General features: G+C 38.2%; 1 long non-coding RNA gene across 1 annotated transcript; it reads left to right on the forward strand.

Annotated features, from left to right (window-relative positions):
• The first annotated feature begins 625 nt into the window (after positions 1–625).
• Positions 626–11,292, forward strand: LOC132654733 (uncharacterized). Its single transcript, XR_009592430.1, has 3 exons — positions 626–749; positions 9,279–9,392; positions 10,338–11,292. It is a non-coding gene; the product is annotated as an uncharacterized LOC132654733 (long non-coding RNA).
• Positions 11,293–15,553: the final 4,261 nt, after the last annotated feature.

The raw sequence follows: 15,553 nt of genomic DNA on the forward strand, positions 1-15,553 counted from the left end.
TTTATTCAGGAAACTTGAACAATCATCTGACACAGGGGAAAGCCAGCCCACAGCTTAAATAGCCTCTGGGTAGCCAGCCCCAGCATGCCACGTGGGCAATGCAGATAGGTCCACATACATGGAAGCAAGCCAGATCCTCAGCCTTAGCCAAATGTGGAGTTGTTCGTGACAGAGAGCACTCACCATCAGGAAGGTGGAAGGCAGAAACCAGCTCCATCTTTAAGGCTCGGCATTACGCAGCTCTCTACAGTTCCCCCTTTCTGTTTTAGACACATCAGGCAAGAGTAGAGGTCTGATCTCTGATATTAGAAATAAATTGGGACTTTGTACTGATGTTCATTTAGGTGTCATCCACGCAAAGAGCATCAGACCCGTCTGATACCTTTTTCTCAGAGGCGGGACCTGGGGCATCAACCTGCACGCAATCAGACTTGCTCTTCTCTGGGTCCAAAGCGGCTGACCCTGAGTGCAGTGCTTAGCTTCGCATCCTGAGCGTAACATTTTAGCTTTTTATGGTATCCAACCATGCTTGGGGATACTGTCCTGCTTCAATGGCTGTAAAGGCCTGAATGGTCATGGCTGCATTACGCTGTTTTGAGTCTCTAATCTTGCATATACACCACAGGCAAACCAAGGAGACCAACACCAGAAGGCCTGCTAACGCTCCCATGCCCGCCCATTCCTTCAGATGATTCCTGGCTGCAGCAATCCATGATGATAATCCTGTGGCTAGTCCTGCGTCCACTCTGGTAGAATTTACCGTTATTTTCCCCATAATTTTGTTTTCATTTATTCTTCTTGTCAGCTTTGCTGAAATATATGTTACATACAGCAAATATACCACTTTATAGGATGGGATTTTATTGCATTTCAATGTAAGCCGAAAGCATATGTCTAGAATATTCTCCCTAGGTGTGTGTGTGTGTGTGTGTGTGTGTGTGTGTGTGTGTGTGTAGGTACTCACAGGGGCTAAAAGTATTAGATCTTCCTGGAGCTAAAATTGCAGGTGGTTGTCAGCCATCTGAGGTGGGCACCTGTTTTTAATACTCTGGACGAGTGATATGAGCTCTTAAACACAGAGCCATCTCTATAATCCCTCGATTTCTCATCCTCCTCCTTGTTGTTATCATTATTATTTTGAGATAGAGTCTCTCATTCTCTAGCCTAAACTGACCTGGAACTTGCTACCTAATACAATCTAACCTTGAACTTTTAATCTTTTAGACTTTGTCTCCCAAGAGCCAAGATTACTGGGGATGTTCCAACACACTTGGATATATATTGTTTGTTTTTCCTAGTGACATTCAGATCTGCATAAGACATGATCTCATTAGATTTTAATTTGCATTTTCTCGATAGCTAAAATGACTGAACATGTTTCATATGCTTATTGGCTATTAATCCTTAAACTATTGAGAACCATCTCTTTCATTAGCCCATTTATTGTTAGTAGTTTGGTCTTTTTCATAGTTTTTTTCTAATTCTTTATATAGTATAGACATTAATCTTCTGTCCAATGTATATAGCTAGAAAGGATTTTCTCTTACTGTGAGTGTGCCTCTTCACTTGATTAATTGCTTTGTTTCCTGTGAAGAAGCCATGTAATTTCTTTCAATCCATTTCTCAGCTTGTGGCACAATTTTATGAGTTACTCAGTACTTACATTATATGTTTGTTACAATATGTTTTTAATCTATTTTAGTTCATTAGTAAGAGATAAGGATCTAGTTTCATTTTCTTATGTGTAAATATTCAGTTCTGACTCTCCTGGCAACATTTGTGAAGAGACTATCTTATCTGATGCATGTTTTTGGAATCTTTGTTAAAAGTTACAAAGATAGCACTATTCCTAATTTTCTGAGAAAGTGCCAGATTGATTTCGAAAGTGGTTGTGCAAGTTTATAATCCTACCAGCAATGGAGAAGGGTTCCCTTTTCTCCACATGGTCTCCAGCATGTGTTGTCCCTTGAGTTTTTGATCTTAGCCATTCAAAATGGTGTAAGGTGAAATCTCAGGGTCATTTTCATTTGCATTTCTCTGATGACTAAGGACATTGAGCATTTCTTTAAGTGTTTCTCTGCCATTTGATATTCCTCTATTGAGAATTCTTTGTTTAGCTCTCTATCTCTTTTTTAATTGGATTACTTGGTTTGTTGGTGTTTAACTTCTTGAGTTCTTTATATATTCTGGATATTAGCCCTCTGTCAGATACAGGGTTGGTGAAGATCCTTTCCCAGTCTGTAGGCTGTCATTTTGTTTTGATGACAGTGTCCTTTGCTTTACAGAAGCTTTTCAGTTTCATGAGGTTCCATTTTTTGATTGTTGATTTTAGAGCCTGTGCTGTTGGTGTTCTGTTCAGGAAGTTGTCTCCTGTGCCAATAAGTTCAAGGCTGGCTATTTCCCACTTTTTTTTAAAATTTTAAAAATAAATTCTTTATTAATTACACATTATTCACTTTGTATCCCCCCTGTGGTTCCCTCCCTCCTGCTGTCCCAATTCCTCCCTTCTTCCACCCTCTGCATGCATGCCTCTCCCCAAGTCCACTGATAGGGGAGGTCTTCTTTTCCTTCCTTCTGATTCTAGTCAATTAGGTTTCATCAAGAGTAACTGCATTGTCTTGTTCTGTGGCCTGGTAATGCTGCTTCCCCCTGAGGGTGAGGTAATTAAAGAGCAGGCCAATCAGTTCATGTCAGAGACAGTCCCTGTTCCTATTACAATGGAACCCACTTGTATACTGAACTGCCATGGGCTACATCTGTGCAGGCATCTTAGGTTATCTCCATGCATGGTCCTTGGTTGGAGTATCAGTCTCAGATATTTTCTTCTAATAGTCTTAGTGTGTCTCATTTTATGTTGAGGTCTTTGATCCACTTGGGTTTAGTTTTGTGCAGGGTGATAAATATGGATCTATTTGCACCTTTCTACATGGAGACATTCAGTTAGACCAGCACCATTAGTTGAATGTGCTATCTTTTTTCCATGGTATTGTTTTGGCCTCTTTGTCAAAAATGCAGTATCCATAGGTGTGTGGGTTTATTTCTGGGTCTTCTCAGAAAATTAGGAATAGTGCTATCTCCAGATCCAGCTGTATGCTCCTAAGCATTTATTCAAAGTATGCTCAACTATACAACAAGGTTGTCCTTAGCAGCCCTATTTGTAATAGCCAGAAGCTGGAAACAACCTAGATATCTCTCAAGGGAGGAATGGATACAGAAAATATGGTAAATTTACACAATAGAATGTTACTCAGGTATTTAATACAAGGAAATTATGAAATTTGCAGGCAAATGGTGGGAACTAAAAAAGATCACCTTGCATGAGGTAATGCAGAAGCAAAAAGACACACATGGTATATATTCACTCATAAGTGGATATTAGTCATATAATATAGGATAAACATACTAAAATCTATACTCCTAAAGAAGCTAAACAAGGAAGACCCTAGGACAAACGTGATAGATACTGAAAGCAGGAGAAGGCAGGGAATAGGACAGAGCCTACCAGAGAGGGCCTCTGAAAGACTCTCCTGATTTTGGTATCAAAGCTGAGGCTAAGACTCATAGCCAAACTTTGGGCAGAGGGCATGGAATTTTATGAAAGAAGGGGGAGAAAGAAAGACCTGGAGGGGACAGGAGCATCAAAAGAGACCAACAGAGCCCCCCCCCCAAAAAAAAACATGAACCTTGGAGCCCAGCAGAGACTGATACCCCAACGAAGGACAATGCATGGAGAAGATCTAAAACCTCTGTTCAGATGTAGCCCATAGACTCAGTAACTAAGTGGGGTCCCTATTAGGCGGAGCAGAGGCTTTCTCTGGCATGAACTCAGTGACAGACTCCCCCTGGGGGGTGCAGCCTTGCCAAGCCACAGAGGAAGACTATGCAACTGGCCCTGATTAGACCTGATAGGCTAGGGTCAGATAGAAGGGAAGGAAGACCTCCCCTATCAGTGGACTAGGGGAGGGGCATAGGGGAAGAAGAGAGAGGGAGGGTGGGATTTGAAAGAAAGGAGAGAGAGAGAGAGAGAGAGAGAGAGAGAGAGAGAGCGCCACAGCTGGGATACAAATTGAATAAATTTGTAACAAATGATAAAAAAAAGGAAAAATTTACATAGATAACTATAATAGTGTAGATTTTCAAATTTCTACTTTACTAATCTTTGTGTCTGTTGTCATGAGAGCACCACGTTAATTTATTAGAGCAGTAATGTAATGTAAAATCAGGTACGGCAATACTTCCATTGTTCTATTTGCTAAGCACTGCTTTGGCTATTGGAGGGATTTTGCTTCCATATGAATGTCAGGATTTTTTTTTTTCTCTTTTTGTGAAGAATGTTATTGGAATTTTGATGGGGATTGCACTGGATCTTTGGATTACTTTCAGTAATATGGCCATTGTCATACTATTTATTCTACTGATTCATAAGAAGAGAATACCACTTCTCCTTTATGTAGTGACCAAGCCAGCCCACAGAAGAAGAGGAGCCAGGCAGTCCAGATGTTACCTGATAGGGTAGGGTCAGACAGTAGGGGGGGGGGTTTCTCCTATGAGTGGACTAGAATAAAAGGATAGGAGAGGAAGAGGGAGAGAGGGTGAGACCAGAGGAGATGAGGAAGGGGGCTACAACTGGGATAGAAAGTGAATAAACTGTAAATATAATAATAATAATAAAAGAAGAGAATATCACCTCATTTTCTAGTGTAATTTCTTTGGTTAAAGGTATTCAGAAGCATTTATTTTATTTTTTTTAAGTAAAGTTTTATGAATGAAATTTTTTACAGATTTTTTTTCTCCACATGTTCTTTGTTGGTGTAGAAGAATGTTATTTTGTTTATATGATGGTTTCCTATCCCATGCTTTCCTGGAAGTGTTAAACTTCAAGAGTTTTCTGATGGAGTCTTTAGAGTCTCATGTTCAGGATCATATCATCTGCATATAACGACAATTTTATTTTATTTTTCCCTTACTTGTATTGCTTTTATTTTTTCTGTTATTATCTAGCTATAAATTCAAGCATGATATTGAATAAGGGATGAAAAAACAAGTACCTGGTTTCATACCTGATTTTAGAGAAAGCACGTTAAGTTATTTCTGATTAAGCATAATGTTAGATACAATGTTTGTTGTACATAGCCTTTAGAATCAATTTTCTTTTATTTACAGATGCTTCAAGGTTTTTATCAAAAAGGGGTTTGGGACCTTGCAACAGACATTTTATGTATCTATTAAGATCCTTGTGAGATTTCTGACCTTGAACCTATTTATATGGTATATTGCACTTACTGCCTTGTTTATATTGGTACATCCTTGCATCTCTGGGGGAAAGCCAACTCCACTGTGGTCCATTATCTTTTCTTTATTGTTGAGTTTAGTTTATAAGAGTTTTATTGAAGTTTTTAATATACCTGATAACCAGAAAAAGTCTATAATTTTATTTTTGTTGTGTCCTAACTTAATTTTCTATCATGATAATATTGATATTGTAAAATGCACATGATAGACACCTACCCTTTCAATTTTATGGGGTAGTTTGAGCAAGATTAGTGTTAAATATTTTTCAAAATTTGATAGAACTCAGAGTGACTATTTTGGACCTGAATTTCATCTAAACAGCTTTTGTCTCATTGTTTACTGGAGACCAGTTGTTTACATTCTGTTGGTTTCTTCACTGAACATATTTTACACTCATCATTTTTAACTCTTCATTTGTAATTTTACCTAATTCATTCATATTAGACTTGGATTTGATAAGTTTTTGACTTAATTTTTTTATGTTCCTTGGTTTCTGCAATGGCACTTGCACATCTGCATCAATGGCACTGATTGGAGTTCATTGTGTTATTTTGGTTGAAACATGTACAGTGTTCAAGTACATATGTAGTTGTACTTGTCTGTATGCACTAACTCCCATGAAAACAACAGAAAACTGTCTATACAGTCAGTCTTCTAAGCTCTTCCCATTGCTGGGACAGACTGTCTTCATGTGATTACCCAACTCACCATTGGTGCAGTTTCTCTGTCTATTCTTACCTGAGCACAGGCATGTACATCTTGTCTTTGTCCCTGTCTTTGAAACATAGGAAAACAAGTCTTGCAACCTACAGGATTTTGGAAGTGCTTATCTTTCTTGAGACCTCAGAATATTTTAGGATGCTATTAACTTAAGAAGGTCATCAGACCTTCTGTTGTTGTAGTTTATGTATTATTCTCTACCTTAGCCTTTTTTGTCAATTACAAAAGCATACCAAAGACAAGAAAAGATATAGAAAGATAATTTTTTTCTCACAGTTCTTGATTCTGGAAAATTAGAGATCAAGGAGCTTGCACTGGGAGAACATTTCTATTGCCATATCTTATGACTAAGTCCACAATCATTTTTTTCTGTACCATCAGCTGTTCACATCAATGAATTTTAAGTTTCATATTTAAATTTCAATGTTAAATTGGTTTTAATAGGATCATGATTTTTTTTCATGCTATTTCAGAGTGCAAAAGATAATTTCCTCCACTTGTCATTTGTGTCTCCTTACATTGCTTTATGTACCACCTGGCTTGATGTATGATTTTCCTGCTTTTTTGCTATATAGTGTTTTACATTTCAATACTAATAATTATAAATTTTATAATTTTTATTTCTTTTTTTTTTTTCAATGCAGTTTATTCAGGAACATTGAACAATCCTCGGACCCCGGGGAAAGCCAGCCCACAGCTTAAATAGCCTCTGGGTAGCCAACCCAGGCGTGCCACGGGGGCAATGCAGATAGGTCCACATACATGGAAGCAAGCCAGATCCTCAGCCTTAGCCAAATATGGAGTTGTTCGTGACAGAGAGCACTCACCATTGGGAAGGTGGAAGGGGGAAACCAGCTCCATCTTTAAGGCATAGCATTCCGCAGCTCTCTACAGTTCCCCCTTTTTGTTTTGGACGCATCAGGCAAGAGTAGAGGTCTGATCTCTGATATTAGAAATAAATTGGGACTTTGTACAGATGTTCATTCAGGTGTCATCCACCCAAAGAGCATCAGACCCGTCCGATACCTTTTTTCTCAGAGGCGGGACCTGGGGCGTCAACCCGCATGCAATCAGACATGCTCTTCTCTGGGTCCAAAGCGGCTGACCCTGAGTGCAGTGCTTAGCCTCGCATCCTGAATGTAATATTTTAGCTTTTTATGGTAGCCAACCATGCTTGGGGAGAATGTCCTGCTTCAATGGCTGTAAAGGCCTGAATGATCATGGCTGCATCACACTGTTGTGAGACTCTAATCTTGCATATATACCACAGGCAAACCAAGGAGACCAACACCAGAAGGCCTGCTAACACTCCCATGCCCGCCCATTCCTTCAGATGATTCATGGCTGCAGCAATCCATGTTGATAATCCTGTGGCTAGTCCTGCATCCACTCCGGTAGAATTTACTGTGACAATGGCCACTCTCAGCTGCTCCATCGTAGTATCGAATTCTCCAGTCCAATTACCTAAAATATAGCTCAACAATTGTTTAGACAGATTTGCAGCACAGGAAAATTCTCATGTTGTATGCTAGTGACACAAAGTCCAGCATACTTCATTGACAGCCAGGTTGAGCGATTTGCCATAGGGTATCAATTTGCTCCTGCAAGAGGTCAATCCTCTGACTGAACACCATCAAGCTTCCTTTTAGTTGAGCATTAATTCCTTTATGTACAACTAAGGCATGAGCTACATTGGCTAAATGATTATTCAGGGTCTGAGCAGTCTGCCCAGTATGACTCATGGCTAATGCCCTGGTGGTAGCTCCAACAGCCGTCAATGAGATGGTAGTAACAATGGTGGCTGTAGTTCCAAGATCCCTTTTCTGTCTGAAGAGAGTCATAGCGTGAGGGGCATCAATGGGCACAGGCACCCAGTGAGGCATGCGAGTAACCAGGGCATACCTAAATTTACTAGCATTCCAGCATTGGGCAAAAAAGCAAGTATCATTACCACAATTACTTGGCTCTATCTGGCTAATAATGAATAAAAATGGGGGATATAGACAAACAGGTGTGGGCTTATAGGAAATATTATGAGAAGCCTTAACCCCTCGTTGGAACATCCTGCGTCAGTTCTAGAACTAGCAGTGGTGGTGTCCGAGGTCTGAGTAGGTTCAGGAGACCATTGCCCCCAGGGGCGAGACGTGCTCCATGCCAATTGACTAACTCCATGTTTTCCTCCAATTTTGAAAGTCATTTAAGGTTCTTAAATTATTTTTTTCCCTTTTTTCTTAAATTTTTCATCAATTACACTTTATTCATTCTGCATCCCCCCATAAGCCCCTCCCTCCTCCCCTCCCAATCCCACCCTCCCTCCTTCCTCTGCTTGCATGCCACTCCCCAAGTCCACTGATAGGGGAGGTTCTCCTCTCCTTTCTGATCTTAGTCTGTCAGTTCACATCAAAAGTGGCTGCATTGTTCTCTACTATGGCCTGGTAAGGCTGCTCCCCCCCAGAGGGAGGTGATCAAAGAGCAGGCCAATCAGATTATGTCAGAGGCAGTCCCTCTTCACATTACTATGTAACCCAATTGGACTCTGAACTGCCCTGGGCTACATCTGTGCAGGGATTCTGGGTTATCTCCATGAATAGTCCTTGGTTGGAGAATGAGTCTCTGGGAAGTTCCCTATCTAGCTTTTTTCTAGAACAGGATGATATTATTTGGAATTAGTTTTCAGGTCCATTTTTAAACAGACTTCAATAATATTCATCCTATGTTCATATTTAGATTCCAGTTTTCATGCCCTACCCCTTTGATTAGCCTTACATGTAGAGGTCTTTCTACTGTAACTTAGTAAAACGCGAGATCTTCCTTTCTTCCCATCAATGGGAGGGATTGTTGTACTTACATTATTTCTTTCTTCTTGCCATAACTTCTGCCATGTTCCTTCTTCCATGTATCTGTAGATGAATCCTTTGTCAAATACTTAGAGGAAATCCTCTACAGACCTCTGTAGCCATCTTCTTGGGGTTATTCCCACTGCCATAAGCCCTGACTTTGGTCTTTGAGAACTCCTAACTCTGCCATTGTATTCAGCTAGGTCTTTGGGATTTGATTCTGTTTAGCCTTCCACTGAGATGTAGTTACATATGAGATGTTAGCTTGGCAACTGTATGTCCTGCTTTCTTTGCTTCTACCACTCAGTTGTCACTGTTTTAGATTATCTGATGGTGAAGATCTAAACATTATATTTCATGAGTTTTTATCTACTTTTGTAATTGCCTAAGTAATGAAAGATGAATTTTATCTTTGATTGTGTATCTCAGCCCAGAGCCTGTTGATGCTGCACTGAGTTCAGAAGCTTGTATTACCCTAAACATCTGCCCTTTCTACTCTGGTTTCTGAGATGCTAGGGGACTGCTGGAGAAAGTCATATAAATGTGAGCAATGATGACACTATATTTTTATGGTCCTCAATTTCAGTTGCCTTCTCAGCTCCATTTCCCATTACAGCTATTTCAAATCTTTGCCAACCGCTTCAAGCCCCTGATTCCAATGCTAGAATCTTTCTCTAAGCAAATTAACCTTTTTATACGCTTCAGGGGAGATTAAGGATATCAGGATGAAACTTCCTAAAATCTAGTATCTGTATGCATTCGAACACATCTCTTAGCAAGTCCTTCTAGTGTACTCAAAAATACATTTCCTTCTTCTCTTACTGCAATACTGATTGGAGCTTGCCTCATCTCTATAATAGTATTTCTCTTTTTTTCTGTATTTGGCTACCATTTTCCTATTTTTTTCTGATAATATAATTGTTACTAACTATTAAAATCATATGAGAGAGTCATTCCTCGTATGCATAAAAATTAATAACTTAATTTAAATGTAGCTACTTTTGTTACAGGCCACTATGCAGCAAATTGCTATGCTCTGAATAGCTAGTTCCTCAGGTATCCCCAGCCAAAGCTACTTTTGCTCAAAATCCTCCAGTGACTCCCCTTCCCCCTTTACAGAGAAAGAGCCAAAATCCTAGGAGACCAGTGAATGTCATGCAAAGCCTGGTCCTTCAGCACCTCTTGTGTCTAATTACTCCCTGCCAACACATAATCTTTCACGTTTTCATGTCCCTTAAAAAAGTACATTCAGTGTTTGGTCTGGCTCTGCTCTCTGGAGCTATCTTTCCCTGGTACCTCCGTGGCTTGTTTCTGGCTTCCTTTAAGGTGTCTTTACAAATGCCACATTACAAGACCTTCCTTACTAATTCTGCATAAAGCAGTAATGTTTAGCTAGCATTCCTTGGTAATATTTTGTTCCATAGGCCTGACATTACATAATATATATCTAATATTTTTTGTTTATTGATTTGTTTTTCTCCACACTAGACTTGGGGTTCCATGAAAAGAAGACATGTTGCATTACAGAAGTGGAAAACAGTTACCTCCAACACAAGTATTCAAAGAACATTACTGAATAAAAGATTTGAGTTCTTCTTTAGGATATGTGCTCTGGTTTTCTAGCAGACGCTTGTGTCTGAAGTTGTTTCCAATTGTTCTGATAGTAACACGCATCTTCCAAAAGCTCCAGGATTCCTGTTTCAAGGCCTAGTTTTGAGTATATCCTCACTGTTTGTTTGTCTGTTTCAATAGTCATATTTTGGGTTTTTTCTGACATTGGTTTTGGTGAGACAGTTCTGATGCATCTCACTATGTTTAAGTTTCTGGATATGAGGAAGCTGAAGTCAATTCACTTCCATTCCTGGGAAATTGATCGTCTAAGGTACAGACAGCTTTGCTCCTAGGAAATGACAATCTTAAGTGAATCACAGAACCACCACATTGCCTGAGAAGTACTTATGTATGCCTACAAACAGAAGTAAAAAAATTAAAGAAAAGCCCCTATTGTTTGCTACATACAAAATTTCGTTATGTATAAATGAACTATATTGTTTACTATTCTTTTACACAGCCTACTTTTCCTCCTATTTATTTTGTTGTACTGAGGACTAAATGTAAGGGGCCATGCTTGCAAAAAAATTAAAGCACAAACCCAGTACTTGTTTTTCATTGTATTTCAGATGGGATCATGTTAAGTCACACAAGCAGGTTTGGCACTTTTCATTCTTCTGCTGAGTAGGTGGCATTACAGGCATTCCACAGCAGACTCAGCTGCTGTTTGGCTTTCCTTATTCACTAGTTGTTGAGTAACTTTTTGTTGTTTCAGAACATGAAGATTTGGCTTACTCTCCTTGACATTTGTTAGCTTACCCTTTTTTTTTTAAGTGCAAACATTGATTTCAATGTACACTTCTGTTGACAGCACTACAGGAAACATGTTTGTACAAATACTATTAAATTATTATTTATTAAGAAAAGTATTGTATTTAGAACTTCTTAAGCAAAAAATAATAATACATAAATATTTAAAATTCAGTGTTATTGCCAAATTATCTCCAATAAACTGTTCAGTTTATATTTTTGCATTCTCACAAGCATTGTGGATTTTCTTTTTTATCCCCCAGGAAGTTCTTACTTCTTAGCCCTTGCTTACCTTGAGCACTTAGTCCTCTTGCCATAACCTCTCAAATGGGGAAATAGTGGAGGTGACAGGTCTGTGCCATGACTTTGTGCACTGTTTTAATTTTCTACTTGGTCTAATACTAAAAATTGCAGTATGTTTCTTAAATTAACATTAGAAGTTAACATATTTTAAAGAATATTCCTTAATATATATTTAAAAATAACTTCATTGTATTGATTTATACTATTCATATGTATTTCTTTTATGAATTTCCCCTTCATTATACTTTCATTTTTCTGATGTGGTTATTCACTTCTTTTTTTTTAATTTTTTATTTAACTTTTATTAATTACACTTTATTCCTTTTGTATCCCCCCATAAGTCCCTCCCTCCTCCCCTCCCGGTCCCACCTTCCCCCCCTTTCTGCATGCATGCCTCTCCCCAAGTCCACTGATAGGGGAGGTCCTCCTCTCCTTCTTTCTGATCTTTTTTTTTTTTTTTTTGTTCTTCTCAATGCAGTTTATTCAGGAACCTTGAACAATCTTCTGACCCTGGGGAAAGCCAGCCCACAGCTTAAAATAGCTTCTGGGTAGCCTCGTGGGCAATGCAGATAGGTCCACATACACGGAAGCAAGCCAGATCCTCAGCCTTAGCCTAATATGGAGTTGTTTGTGACAGAGAGCACTCACCATCAGGAAGGTGGAAGGTGGAAACCAGCTCCATCTTTAGGGATCGGCATTATGCAGCTCTCTACATTTCCCCCTTTTTGTTTTAGACACATCAGGCAAGAGTAGAGGTCTGATCTCTGATATTAGAAATAAATTGGGACTTTGTACCGATTCATTTAGGTGTCATCCACCCAAAGAGCATCAGACCCGTCTGATACCTTTTTCTCAGAGGCGGGACCTGGGGCATCAACCCGCATGCAATCAGACTTGCTCTTCTCTGGGTCCAAAGCGGCTGACCCTGAGTGCAGTGCTTAGCCTCGCATCCTGAATGTAACATTTTAGCTTTTTATGGTAGCCAACCATGCTTGGGGAGACTGTCCTGCTTCAATGGCTGTAAAGGCCTGAATGATCATGGCTGCATTACGCTGTTGTGAGACTCTAATCTTGCATATACACCACAGGCAAACCAAGGAGACCAACACCAGAAGGCCTGCTAACGCTCCCATGCCCGCCCATTCCTTCAGATGATTCCTGGCTGCAGCAATCCATGATGATAATCCTGTGGCTAGTCCTGCGTCCACTCTGGTAGAATTTGCCGTAACAATGGCCACTCTCAGCTGCTCCATCATAGTATCAAATTCTTCAGTCCAATTATCTAAAATATAGCTAGACAATTGTTTAGACAGATTTGCAGCACGGGAAAAATTCTTACTATATCATTGCTTTCAGAAACACTTTGTGTTTATAGACAAGCCAGTCATTCAACTCATCTGACTTATTATGCTATTCCAAAGTCTAGAAAAGCTTTCAAGTATTCTGTTATCACTATGGCTTTGTTGAATTCTCATTTCATATATTTTTTATTATTATTATTAATGTATATGTATGCGTGTGTATGGTCTGGTGCATGAGTGTGAGTAAGAGAACTTTATGGAGTTGGTTTTCTCCTTCCACATATATGTAGGCTTCCAGACTTAAACTCAGAGTATTAGGCTTAAGCATCAGGGATTTATCAGCCATCTCACTGGTCCTCCTCATATATATCATTATGTATATTGCATATTAAATTTTACATATTATATCATAGGATAGATATGTGTCACATATCACATGTCACATATCATATATTATATATCATGTAGTATATGTCACAGTTTATATATTATATATCCTACATCATATATTATATAGTATATTTGATGTTCTATATCATTATGTTATATGTTATAAATATTAATATGTTTTATATATGTGGGGATAGATTTTTAAAATGTGTTTTTGAGAATTTTATATATGGTTATAATGTTCAGATCAAATCTAGTCCACATTCCTTATCCTCTGACTCTCCTCTTAGTCGTCTTTACTTTTTAACCCCAAATGTATGTTCTTTTTAAAAAATCCCATTGAATCCTCTTAATGCAGCTAATAGGTGCTTGGATATAAGACCGTTTACTGGAGTATGGGTAGCTTCTCTAGGGACGCATTCCTGAAAAGAACTGATTCTCCTTCTCTAGCAGCCATCAGTTGACAATAGTCCCTTAGTCCTTCCCCATGCATTCTGGGGCTTTATCTGGCTTGAACTGTGTATGTCTTGTGAATGCAGTCACAGCCACTGTGAGTTTATGTGTGCAATGTCTCCACTATGCCTAGTAAATTTCAGTTGGATGAAAACTTAAATCTAAGGATATCTTTGGTTATGGTTCTTATTAAATTATGTAATTTTACTTTGTAGAAGAGTAAAATATTCATTGGCATATTTATCTTGTAGATAAGTCTAGTTTAGTACTGACATGCAAAACCATGTCTTTTTTGACCCTAGGCCTTTTGATTCCTCTTTAAACAATGTTGATTCTTTTACTGAATGCCCTAGAATGTTCTGCCAGTTTTAAACCCAAGGGATTGGTACCCCATCTGTTTAACTGGAAACCATCTAATCCAAACAGACACTCCTGTCCTGGGAGGCATCTCCAGTGCTCTATGAAACCAAATCTTCCATTCTAGATTGCACATAGATCTTCTCATGTTGACACCAACACATTAAACACACTGGGGTAAATGCCTTTGTTATCATGGGGGTTTGCTAAATTCTGTCTACATCCCAACGATAAAAAAATAGAAGGCAGGATGTTATTCACAAAGAAAGAACGTACCTTATGACTATCTGGTTGTAAGCTCACAACATCTTCCTCCTTCATTTTGAAGTTAAGGACTCTTGTGTGTGTAGAACTGATACAGTCCAACTTATATTGTTGAAACAACATAGAATTGTCTAAGAATTCTAGGCAATGATGTGGAATTTATTATCAAGACTAAAAGCTTGGAATATGGATATCTGGAAGAGCCTATGCCTAGCATGCGAGAAGCCTGAAGTTCAGTTCCCCCACACAAAAAAGCCCTAAATAACAACTGAATATATAAAGTAGAACTAGACTGAGTTTTCAGCATTTTAATTACATTCATAGCATTCTCTTTTTGTACTGATATTTGTAGTTCTTTTATTAAATTGTAACATCCAAATATTTTGAAAGATATTACTAAACAATTGTGTTCATAATTTTCTTTTTTTATTTTTTTCATAATTTTCTTTCCAAATGATAAGACCTGGCTTCTCTTTATTGTGTTTTCTTTTTCCTTTTAATACTGCTTTATTACATTTAATGTACATATATATATATAAAACAAGGAAACAAAAATAAAACTAAGAGGTTTTTCTAAGCCACTATCTACTGTATATTTAGAGATTATATTTCTCTCATGAAAAATAGGTTGTTGTAACCTTCTGTCTTGAGCAAATGGAGAATTCTCTCAATAACAGCAAATAAAACTAACAAGATGAAGAAAAACTGCAAAAAAGAAACATTAAATCTACAATTACACCTACTTGATAGAATGAATCAGAAATCAACACATGATTTCTCTGCCATTCCATGTACTTTATCAGATGTTTAAGTACTTTGCATATGGTTTATTTTTAATGCTTATTTCTTTTTTATGTATGTGAAACCTTCTAAATAATTTCTATTTTTATGCTATGAAAATATCTTCTTTCTGTAGAGGTAATGATTATTACATAAACAATTTCTATATTTATTCTTTTATTACAATGCCTGTTTTTAGATATGTCAAGTTACACTATAGATAGGAGCTATTTGTTGAGTCCTTAAGTGTCCAGTACTATTTAATACCATGATGTGTGATTTGTAGCAGAGATAACAAGAAGGGAGTCTCTCGTGGAAATAACTTGCGTCATTGCTGAGCATTCTTCATGCTCATTTGTATAACTCTTCAACATTAAATTAATCTTGTCCTTTGATTTGTATAAATGAAGAGGTTATTGAAAAATAACTTATTCTTATCTTGCCATCTATTTTAATAACTATTGTATTCCCTTTTTTCTCTTAGAGCCTGCATCA

This window comes from Meriones unguiculatus, chromosome 6 (assembly GCF_030254825.1).
Source record: "Meriones unguiculatus strain TT.TT164.6M chromosome 6, Bangor_MerUng_6.1, whole genome shotgun sequence".
Taxonomy (NCBI): Eukaryota; Metazoa; Chordata; class Mammalia; order Rodentia; family Muridae; genus Meriones; species Meriones unguiculatus.